The sequence below is a fragment of the Armigeres subalbatus genome, chromosome 3, assembly GCF_024139115.2.
Source record: "Armigeres subalbatus isolate Guangzhou_Male chromosome 3, GZ_Asu_2, whole genome shotgun sequence".
In the NCBI taxonomy this organism is placed as follows: Eukaryota; Metazoa; Arthropoda; class Insecta; order Diptera; family Culicidae; genus Armigeres; species Armigeres subalbatus.
Genome location: NC_085141.1, coordinates 164759637 through 164772276, shown reverse-complemented (window position 1 = coordinate 164772276; position 12640 = coordinate 164759637). Strand labels below are relative to the sequence as shown.

General features: G+C 38.6%; 1 pseudogene; it reads left to right on the top strand.

Annotated features, from left to right (window-relative positions):
- Positions 1–2187: 2187 nt before the first annotated feature.
- LOC134220974 (histone H3-like) lies at positions 2188–2763 on the top strand (annotated as a pseudogene).
- The last annotated feature ends 9877 nt before the right edge of the window (positions 2764–12640 follow it).

The window sequence follows — 12640 nt, the reverse complement described above, 5'->3', positions numbered from 1 at the left end:
GGCGGCAAACTGTCAATAGTAATGCCAACGGTTGATGCGATTTCGTTGTACATTAAGCTATATGATTTAAAGGGTTTGTACTGTGGCCAGTGGCTATGCAGTTGAAGCAGTATGAAACAGATTTATACTGACGATGGAAAATGCTACACTGTTAAAAATTCTGAAAATTACACGCTGTGGAAATATTGGAACTCATATTTTTGTGTTCAATAGCCTTTAATTTCACATCCAACTTTTTCTTGCACGCAATATTGGATACAAGCTCCATAGTAAAGACGACCTGTGATTTTAAAAAGTGATGGAAAAATGAGTCGAATGGAATGGAGCCTTTTTGTTACATCATATATGCTGTAACATTTTTATACTGTGTAGTTATAAACCGACTATGCGTAACTGTAGGTACAGACATCTTACAATGCAAGTGCCAATTGAAAATTATAGGATGTTGTTACAAATTGAATGTTGAAATGTACGATGTTGTCGACAATAAGTAAACTGCTGTTTCAAGCTTACCATATCTGTTAGTCTATTCGAGATTGGGAAACACTTTTATCAAAATGAGCTATAACACATGCATATAAAATTTCTGTAAAAACACAACATTTAGAAGAAGACAATACCTTCAATAGTGTATGTATATTGTTACACGAATCTAACACTTTCGGATGTTCCAGAATTTCTTTCAAAATACGAATACTGACTTATTTGAAATGCAAAGATGTTCCCTCCCTTCAAAATTAGTCTATCAACAATTATTGCTATTAGTTTAACAATGTCTTTGCCATTAGATAGCTTTCTTGTACAACTAAGTTCTCTTGTAGGCAGTTTAGTTTCGTAGAAAGTTTATTTGCCGAAGGAAAAAGTAAAGACGGAGATGCTATAGTTTATATACACTCCCACCATTTGCTACCTACGAAGTTTTATGTTTTTCTTTGCTCTATTTTAATTTTTGCTTTTGTAAAAATATGAATGTATGGTGCACATCCAGTCTATGACAATAATGTCCAAAATTTAGCATTGATGCTCACATTTGAGTGAAAAGCATGATACATTTGAATCATTTCTTTGAGAAATTGCATTTATCCAATTCATTTCACACAATTCCGAGAAAACTAAAAACTGTTTTAGAACAATTTGGTATCGAATCTTTTGATTTCAGCTGTATCACTGATCAATAATTTTAGACAAAACGCCCGGGGTATTTTCAGTTCGTAAACTGCAAGTAGTACACCATAATTGATCGTCAAAGTGAGTGTACGTATATAGTTTCTCAAACAAACGAAAAAAAAAAATCATACGTTCTCGAACAAAAAATTTAATTTCGTATTTTTTTGTCAGAATACGTATTTTTGAACGAGGATTCAGAACATATAAATATTTCATTTTGGCCAAAAATGTCACATATGCAGTTTCTCAAACAAACGGTTCATTTTCTTTTAAACTAGATGAATACTAGTTTAGTCATCTAGTTTAAACGAAAATATTTCTCGCTTAACTTTTCAAAAGGACCTAAGTAACATTTTTTTCATGAATTAATTTGAATAGCGCAATCAACAGAACAACATGAAAGCTATTGATTGCGCTATTCAAATTAATTCATGAAAAAATGTTACTTAGGTCCTTTTGAAAAGTTAAGCGAGATTTCATGATTTTTTCCAAATTTGTTAATCAATACTAAACTTTGGGTATCACTAAAATCACAACTTTCTAGTGAAACTGGTATATTTTGCTGAAATTAGTCAATAAAATCTTGAATTAAAATCATGTGAGACAAAATAAATAAAAAAAACATTATAATTTTTAAATGAGTGAGCTTGAGAACGTATTATATGTGCTAGAATGGCAAATCAATGAACAATATAACATACCAATCTTTCGCAGTCTTCTTCCAACTCATTTTTTTGGATGTGTGTCTTCTACCTAATCTTCAAAAATAAATATACGAGAAAGGATCATTCAGGTAACTAGTGTTCCCTTTAAAGATCTTCTGCAGTAGGGAAGAGTGTACATAAGGCAAAGCAATGCATCTGCTTTGCAGCTGCACAAATCGCACAGTTCGTGCCCCTTTTTAGATCCTTCCAACAAACATCGAAAATCCTTATAAATACCGACACATCTTCCCTTCAGTGTCACTATATTTCTAAACTTCAGTCAGGATAACACCACTCCACCAAATCAATACGGAAAATGGCTCGTACCAAGCAGACAGCACGTAAATCCACCGGAGGAAAGGCTCCCGCAAACAGCTGGCCACCAAGGCAGCCCGGAAGAGCGCTCCCGCTACCGGAGGAGTGAAGAAGCCACATCGCTACCGCCCTGGCACGGTGGCACTCCGAGAAATCCGCCGCTACCAGAAATCGACCGAGCTGCTCATTCGCAAGCTTCCTTCCAACGGTTGGTCCGCGAGATTGCCCAGGACTTCAAGACGGATTTGCGCTTCCAGAGCTCGGCTGTTATGGCTTTGCAGGAAGCCAGCGAGGCCTACCTGGTGGGACTCTTCGAGGATACCAACTTGTGCGCAATCCACGCCAAGCGAGTGACCATTATGCCAAAGGATATTCAGCTGGCACGTCGCATCCGTGGCGAGCGAGCTTAATCAGGCAAATTGAATTTATTTTACAACCAGAAACAAAATATCGTTTTCTTTTTCAGGTACTTTTTTGCAAATGGTCCTTTTAAGGACCCCGATTTAATGAGCATAAAAGAGTTATTTTTAAATAATAATCGCTTTTCCTAAAATGGAAATTGAAAAGTCAAATGTAATATAGGTAATTACCATCAGAAATGTTTTAAAAAAATATTTTTTTCGGGATACGCGTTAATAATTTCTCAACACAACTGCACCGATTTTGTAAAACATTTGTATGTGTTTGATTAAATGAATTTCAAATTTATCAGTGAGACTCGTCATTCCAATAGTGACTTATGTTATATTTAAGCAAAAACATTTCATTGTTAGAATAATCGCTTTATCATTTTTTTAATTTGATCGTAAACTAGTTCATTGAACAGAACTTATCGATTACAAGTTACAAACTTAAATTCCATTCTAGTAATTCAGCTGGATTTATTTCTGGCTTAAAAACAAAAAAAAACTTAGGAATATTCGATAAAATAATTAATCAGTTATCGAAAAAACTAAAATGTTGTTTTTGAAAAATTCAATCTCTGAATTTCTTATTTCAAAACTTAAAATGATAATGAATCATAATCATGAAAATCAGATTTTGCTACAGATTATTACAATCACCATTAAAAATTACAATCACAGGAAATTTGTTATATAGTAAATCACTACATAGGCACATGGATTGATTCTCGATATTCAAGTCCACCAGAAGCAATATTGATTATGGAATATAAGTTTTTAAAACGTGTTCAGAATGTATAAATCGAAATAACTTTCTGTAAATATTAATATATAACAAATTAGTCGTAGAACGACACATATTGAGCGTTTTGAATGCTCCACTTTGTATCGAAAATAATTACCATCGTAACCCGATTCCATAAAATACACCGTTTTCTAGGATGTGTATGTCACCTTTTGCAATCATATACCTACACGAGAGCGTTAATGAATACAATCTCAAATTGATGATTGAATTCAATATGATTGAATCATTCAACTACAAGATTAAAGATTATGTTTAGGGATTAAATTAATTTCTGACAATGATTAACGGTCATGACCAAGCTACCAAATTGGGTTATTCAAAGGTAGAAAAGTTGTATGAATTCAAAGCAGAATTTTCATAAATTAGAATTGCAATAGGGAAACAGCAAATATTCTCGGCAAGCTAATACCGTGAACGGAGTCCCTACCGGAAATTCCTATCGTTACCCTATTAAATTTAAAAAGCTAGGGGAAAAGACGGCTTTGGCAGGTTTTGTTCTATTATTGTCAGGGGGGTTTTTGTTAACCAAATTTTATGGAATTTAGCCACAATATTCTTTTATATGCAGAGAATGTTTAGACCAAATTTGAGCATAATCAGTCATAAAAAAAACCCTGACAATAATAGAACAAAACCTGCCAAAGCCGTCATTCCCCCTATATCATGTTGCGATGAAATCATGTTTGGTTCCCTCCAAGCACTAAAAGCTTAGGAACTCTACAATGTCTACACCGTAGAAGAGCTGTAGGAGCTATCAAGCTCGGTTGGAAACTCAAAACGATTTATTGAATTCAATGTTTGGTGCAACATCTTCGAATTCATAAAACTTGATCACGTGTTCGTTTTTATGGCAGATTTCAATTGCATGCAATATAACTCAACATGTATATGCTGTAAGATATAAGGAAGAATAGTGCAAAATGAGCATCACAAAATAAGCGTCAACTACCTTCATGTGTTTGTTAAGGCTTCATAAAGGTGGCCATGCGTCTTTGGATCTACCTTTGCTACGATGCCTTGCTAAATTCCTATATTAAGCATTTGCCTCCATATTTTGTGTTTAGAGTACTAGCCACTTGACTCGCGAATCTTTATTGGCGAATAAAGATTACATGAAGATAAAAGATAAAATTTGGAGAAAAAAATGACTCCGAAGCATACGGAGACACTTTTGAAACTCTTCTAAATTCTAGAAGCGATTTGATAAAAAAAAAAAGATTAGCAGTACGGGGTAGGGCTTTGCTTATATTGTGTGATAAACGCATTATTTCCATCTTGAATTTTATTTTGTGATATTGATTACACTGCGCAACACTGGATCGCTCTTCAAGATTAAACCAAAAATTAACTGAAGTTTGGGGTATCTTGTGAACCCTCAAGGGTCCCCTGGGCAGAGAATTTTAAAAAAGGAGCACGGCTTCAAAATCCAAGACGCAATTTGTATATCGGGGCAAGTTGAAACGGTTTTTTCAAAGTTGAAAACAAATATTTTGTATATGGATATTTTATATGCATCCTTTCAACTTGCCCCTCATATCGGGGAAATTCCAGAAAACCAAACAACGCACTACGCTGAATAGTTCCCCGATTGGTTACCTCTGAAGGAAGACCACTCGGATGTCTTTTCAGGATGATTCATTATTTGTGCGCTTGATAAATCGGGAGGCCAACGGATATCATAAGTTAGTTTCAATATATTCTGGGCAATCCAAACTGTCCTTGAGTTCAAGACTTGAGATCTACAGCTGCAAAAAATATTTTTTTCTGTACTGAAATCTTCAATATTCATTCAATTGTATCCATTGCATCTCTTGGGCGGTCGACAGATGTCGTAAAATAGTTTTGTGATATTCTGGACAATCCAAACTGTCCTCGAGTTCGGGATTTGAGATCCACAGCTGCTAAGAAGCTCTTTTCGGCACTCAACCTTCAATATGAACTCAATTATATCCATCATACTTCCCTGGAGGTCAACGGATATCGTAAGTTAGTTTTAAGATAGTCTGGGCAATCCAAACTGTCCTTGAGCTTGGAACATGATATCTACAGCAGCAAGAATATCGTTTCTCAGTAATCAAAGCTTCAATTATATCCATTACACGATTACACCTCTTGGGTAGTCAACAAATATCGTAAGATAGTTTCGAGATAGGGGCCCTCCTTAGCCGTGCGGTAAGACGCGCGGCTACAAAGTAAGACCATGCTGAGAGTGGCTGGATTCGATTCCCAGTGCCGGTCTAGGCAACTTTCGGATTGAAAATTGTCTCGTCTTCCCTGGGCCTTTTATGCCTTATATCGTCGTGTTTGCCTGATATAAGAATGCAAAAATGGTAACTTTGCTTAGAAACCTCGCAGTTAGTAACTGTGGAAGTGCTGAATGAACACTAAACTGCGAGGCGGCTCTGTCCCAGTGTGGAGATGTAATTCCAATAAGAAGAAAGAAGTTTCGAGATATTCTGAGCAATCCAAACTGTCCGTGAGCTCGGGACTTTGAGATCTACAGCTCTTTTCGGTACTCAAAGCTTTAAAATGTATTCAATTATAGCCATTACACCTTCTGGGAAGCCTACGGATATCGTAAGATATTTTAGAGATATTCTGAGTCATCCAAACTATTCTTGATTGCAAGACTTAAAATCTTAATCTGCTTTTTCGCCACACAAAGTTTCTAGATGTATTTAATCATGTGCAGTACAGCTCCTGGATGGTCAATATACATCGTAAGATAGTTTTTATCTATTCTGCATCGTCTGAACTTTTCAGGACCAGCGACGTGAGAGGCTCTTGTTTACAAAAGCAGTTTCGCACTTTTGAATTGTTGGTGCCGATATATTGGAGCTTTGAGTGACGAAAACCCCAAGTAACCATTAGCACTATATTTCACCTTTTCGGCAATATAAAGCTATATAAGTCAGGCTCTATAAGCCAGTATAAAGCATGTTTGCACTGTGACAGCGTTATAGTCGCACATATGAGTTTTTTTTATATGCTTGTGGCTACCTGGAAAATCTGCTGCTGTGGATCACAAGTTCTCCATTCAAAGACGGTTTTGATGACCCATGATGTCCCAAAACCATCTGATCATATCTCCTGGTCTTCTGGAATATGTTATGGACATGCTTGAATACATATCCAAGCTTATAGTGTCGAGAAAAGCTAGTGTCGTGGCTGTAGATCGCAAGTTCTGAACCACTCAAGGACAGTTTGGATGACTCAGGATATCCCAAAGCCATCTAACCATGTCCCCTGTTCTTCACAAATATATGATGGATGTGATTGAATACATATACAAGCTTGAAGCGACGAAAAAATCTAGAGTGGTGGCTGTAGATTGCAAGTTCTGAACTTAAGGACGGTTTGAAAAACCCAGGATGTCCCAAAACCATCTGACCATGTTTACATACTAAAGCTTCTAGTGCCGAAAAAACTAGTTTCGTGATTGTAGATCACAAGTTCTGAACTCAAGAACGGTTTCGATGACCCAGGATATCCCAAACCCATCTGACCATGTCTCCTGATCTTCTTGAATTTCAGAAAAAATATTTAGGCTCTTTTAGTGGAATGTATTCAATCGTCTAAGACGAGTTAAGTAACTCCTTTTAATTCCACCAATTATTATAATGGTGGAATTAAATGGAGTTACTTAACTCGTATTAGACGATTTCTTGAATTTGTTATTGATATGGTTGCTATATCCAAGCTTGGAGCGACGAAGGAAGCTAGAGTGCTGGTTGTAGATCGCAAATAATGAACTTAAGGACGGTTTGGATGACCCGGGATATCCGAAAACCATCTTGCCATACATCCTGGTTTTCTGGAGATTGTATGGACATGGTTTACCAAGTAATATTTTTCGGTTTATAACGCTCTTGACGACCATTATGTGCTCTACAAGAGTGCCTTAAAACCTTTGTAAAACCAAAATATTACTGGGTGTTCGGTTATTAGATCGACGCACCCCTCGGCGGAGCATGCACTGGGTGGTTTGCGTAACCACCCATCTTGAAGAGGTTTCGGCGCAGCGACGGCGCCATCCTTTGAGGGAGAGTTTCCTACTAGCCATTGAATGGATCGGACAGGGTTCGAATTTCCGAGGAAATAAATCCAAAATATATGTGTAGTGTTTAAGTAGAATAAATGTAGTTTCTGTTAAATAAAGTGTGTTTAATAAGTCAATGTAATGTGATGTGTAATGTGCTATGGACCTAAAGCAAATAAATGTGGAAATGTGTAAAAGACGAAGCCAACCCAAAACCCACGAATAAAATCCTAATCCGTCGCCCAAGATTGTGTCCATCTCAGCCCTCAGGATCGCTTTGACAAGCCACTAAAAAGATACAGTCCACATCGGAGGTGGAGGGCCAGCTCCCAAACACTGGGGTTAATACATATCCAAGCTTCTAGTGGCGAAAGAAGCTAATGCCGTGGCTGCAGAATGCATGTTCTGAACTCAAGGACGGTTTGGAACCCAGGATATCCCAAAACCATCTGACCATGTCTCTTGTTCCTTAGGAATATGTTATGGATATGGTTGAACATAATTCCAAGCTTCTAGGAGCGAGAAAAGCTAGTGCCGTGGCTGTTGATTGCAAGTACTGGCCTCAAGGTCAGTATGGATGATCTAGTACATCCCGAAAAAATATTTTTCAACTTGTCCTGTCATTTCTCCATTATTAATCACTAAAACAAATGGAATATATCAAACTTACTGGGTAATACTGCTTAGGAAAATTTGGTCCTGGAAGGGTTAATTTATCGATATTTTGTGAGGTGGACGGATTTCGGTTAGCATCCTATCATGGCTATGCTGTTCAAACGATATGCTTTACAATACAAATATGCAAGAAAGGGTGTTCCAGATCAGTTGTTCCCAGCATGCATACTATCATGGGCTGCACAGCTACTTTGATCTTTTGAAGCAGGCCGCAGAATATTAGCAGCATTTAGTTCTTATTTCATATTGAATCACTAGTCATTAGATGAGTTAGTACTATCCCATTTAATTCCATCACATGATTATAACTTTACAGATACGTATATCATCCTCAACAGAGAGGCCGTCTTCAATGTATTGTACATGCTTCTGCTTTGTTCCTTTAGGGACCCCAAACTCTTGAAGCACGAGCTAAAATAGAAGCTAAATAGAGCTAAATAGAAAATTTCGATTCCGATCAATTTCTTTCAGACTGACCATTTCCAGAACGCCATACAAACTTTGGTTTTGGATTGAAAAGCTGCTTTGAAACAGGGTTTTGCAATCCAAAACTAAAGTTTTTTTGGAGTTTTTCCAAAAACTTCTTCACTCCCGATCATAAGGGACCACAAACTTTATTTTTGGTTACATCTTGAAACGCGGTCTAGGAAAAAGAAAAATCAGATTTTTCAAAACTGATCAATTTCTTCTGGAGTAAACAAAATTTTGGATTACAAAGCCGGGTTCCAATTTTTTTTCATAAAATTCTTCTCTTTCGATCATAAGGGACCACAAACTTCAGTACCTAAATTTTGGTTGCATCTTGTACGTTCCAGAAAAAAAAATTTTAAACATCTTCAGGACTCCAAACAAACTTTTGGATTACAAAGCCACGTTCCAATTTTTTCAAATATTTCTTCGCTTTCGACCATAAGGGACCACAAACTTCAGTTAATTTTTGGTTCTTTTCTTTCGATCATAAGGAACCACAAACTTCAGTTAAATTTTGGCTGCATCTTGAAGCGCGGTCCAGGAAAAAGAAAAATGAGATTTTTCACAATTGACCAATTCCTTCTGTATCAAATTTTGCAAGAACTGAATGAGCATAATAGATCTTCATCGTGAATGGTGCATCTAAATGCACATTACTGTTTTTCGATGTTCCTCCATATATTTTTCCATATAAACTTCCAGTTTTAGCACCGCCCAAACGTTGACCGATTTGGCTGAAATTTCGTCCAGAGCTTTAGGGCATCAAATAGAACGGAATAAGAGGGCGGCCCATTAAAAAAATAAATATGTTTTTTCCATACTATTTTGAGCCTCCCTGAAAGTTTGCAGAATTCTAATTGTTTTCGACTTTAACTCGAAGAGATTATTTCCACTACTTTGAGTTTATGCTCTTGCTAGGTTTACTTACATTTGAACACAAAATATCAGCTTTATCTCCGGATTTCTCCATTGAAAGGAAACAATTGTAACTGCTCAATTGAATTGAACTCCAAAAGTGTAACAACTTTGAGAAGTAAATGTTAACAACAATAAAGATTCAGGAGGATACACTCCATGATAAATTCATTTTCGAAAAGCTCCATTGCGGGGGTACTGGTGCTGATTATGCATTTTGACTTGTTTTACAAAGGCTTTCTTTGTCTCCAACAAATGAGCAAATGGGCTTGTCTATGTGGGCTGCTTCTCCGATACTTTCATCGCACTTGTATCAGGTCGTGATGATCTTCGTGGCTTGTGGCTTCGTGGCCGAAACCTATATAAAAGTTCATTTAATCATCATACAATGTTCTGTGAAAATGTTCTGTAGCATACCAACTGCCGTTTTTGCAATTCTGAGGTCAATCGAGCAATCAGAACCAATTTCCAGATCGCATGAGTGACGGATGTGCATTTTCCTATACATTTTGGCTGAAATCCCCATACAAACTTCAAATCAAATGCGCCAACTTATGCAACAAGCGATTGAGCTGAAATTTTCAGAGATTGATTTTCTCACCCAAAGACACAATCCTGGGGGGTGCCCCGTGGAATTAGACAACTTTTTGTTTCCTGGGCCAGTCTACTGACCACGTAGGAAACATGCTGCTTAAAGGTGAGTTTTGAATCTAGAATAACTCCCAGATCCTTAACTTGATTGACTCGTTCAAGTTCTGTGTCATACAAGATATACTTGTGAATTATTGTTTCCCTTTTTCCGCGAGAAAGAGATTACTGAACATTTAGATGGGTTAACATCCATTCGGTTACGCACGCACCAACTTGCAAAGGCATCCAGTTGGCGTTGGAGAGAGTGACAGTCTTCAATGGAACAAATTCGGAGATACAGTTTGAGGTCGTCTGCATAGCAGAGCCGTGGTCCTTTGATTGTTAGAATGGCGTCGTGACTACCCTGAGGAATGCCTGAGGTAGCGGCAAAATGGTTCGACTGATGATCTCCAATAACCACGGTAAGGCTGCGACCGGTTAAATACGACTGGAACCATCGCAAGAGAGAACCATTGATTCCGAGGTGATCCAGTTTAGCAATAGCTATGCGGTAATTCAATTTGTCAAAGGCTGCTGTTAGGTCGGTATAGATAACGTCCGTTTGACTGCGATCCACCATGCTGCTATTGATGTAGGACAGCGGTTCTCAACCTTTTTCTTGAGAGGTACCCCTTCATGTGTTTGTATTCATTGAGGTACCCCCTATTTTAATAACCGTAACTCATAAGATTATCTCATAGAGTGCTTTCGAACCTATTGAAAAGAGACTTTTGAGCTTCTTGAAATGAAGTTTCTGACCCTTTTGAAAGTAGGCTTCCAAGCCTTTTGAAAGAATAATTCCGAGCCCCTCAAAAGGGAGTTTCCGAGGCTTTCAAAAGGAGGCTTCCAAGCCACATGAAAGGGATCATTCGAGCCTTTTGAAAGGAGGCTTTGAGGATCTTGAAATGACGTTGCTGAGCCGTTTGAAAGTTGACTTCTTGAAAGAAGAATTCCGAGCCACTCGAAAGGAAAATTCCGAGACACTTGAAAGGGGGCTTCTGAGCATCTTGAAATTGGGCTTCCGACCCCTTTGAAAAGCGGCTTCCGAGCCACTCGTGATTGTTGGCTAAAAGGATTCCGAGCCCCTCGAATGGAGGATTCTAAGCCCCTTAAAAGAAGGCTTCCGAGCCTCATGAAAAAGGGTTTTCCCAGCCTCTTGAAATGAGGCTTTGGGCATCTTGAAATGACATTTCTGAGCCTTTTCAATGCAGGTTTCTAAGCTTCTCGAAGAAAGAATTCCGAGCCCCTCTAAAGGAAGTTTTCGAGTCACTTGAAAGGGGGTTTCCAAGCCCTTGAAAGTGAGCTTCTGAGCCTCTTGAAAGAAGGCTTCCGACCATTTCGTGAAGAGGCTTTCGAACCACTTGAAAGGGGTCTGACTGAAAGAAGAATTCTGAGCCCCTTCGAAAGGTGGTTTTCAGCCGTTGCTGAGCCTTTTGAAAATAGGCTTCAAAGCTTCTTGAGCAAAGAAACCCGAGCCCCTTGATTGGGTTTCTGAGCCACTTGATAGTGGGCTTCCGAGCCTCTTTAAAGGGGGCTTCTGGGTATTTTGAAAGAGGGCTTCAAACCATCTGGAAAAAAGGGGATTGTGACCCTCTTAAAAAGAGCATCTGAGCCTCTTGAATGAGGGCTTCCTATCTGGTTTGAAAGGGAGCTTCCGAAAAGAGGCTTCTGAACCACTTCAAAGGGGGCTGACTGAAAGAAGAATTCGGTTTTCGAGTCTCTTCAAAGGAGGCATAGAGCATCTTAAAATAACGTTGCTTAGCCTTAGGCTTCCAAGCTTCTCCAAGGAAGAATTCTGAGCCCTTCGAAAGGAAGTTTACGAACCACTTGAAAGGGGGTTTCCGAGTCTCTTGAAAGTGGGCTTCTGAGCCCTTTGAAAAAGGGGCTTCTGAGCCTCCTGAAACTGGGTTTCCGACCATTGTGAAAATAGGCCTCCGAACCACTTGTGGGCTTCTCCAAGGAAGAATTCCGAGCCCTTCGAAAAGAAGTTTCCGAACCACTTGAAAGAGGTTTTCCGAGTCTCTTGAAAGTGGGCTTCTGAGCCCCTTGAAAAGGGGCTTCTGAGCCTCTTGAAACTGGGTTTCCGACCATTTTGGAAATAGGCCTCCGAACCACTTGTGGGGATTGGCTGAAAGAATTTGGAGCCTCTCTTAAGTGGGGGGGGGCTCTTAAAAGGAGGCTTTCGAGCCTAATGAAAGGGGAATTTCGAGCCTTTTGAAATAACGATGCTGAGCCTTTTAAAAATAGGCTTCCAAGCTTCTCGAAGATAGAATGCGGACCCCCTTTAAAGGAAGTTTCCGAGCAACTTGAAAGGCTGCTTCCGACTCTTTCGAAAAGAGGCTTCCGAACCACCTGAAAGGGGGCTGGCTGAAAGAAGAATTCTGAGCCCCTCAAAAGGAGTTTTCCAAGTCTCTTGAAGGGGTCTTGCAATGAGGCTTTTGAACCGCGTAGAAGAAGACTTCCAACATTTTTTTTTTTTTGATAAAAGCCTTAATCCTAAACTACAAATTTA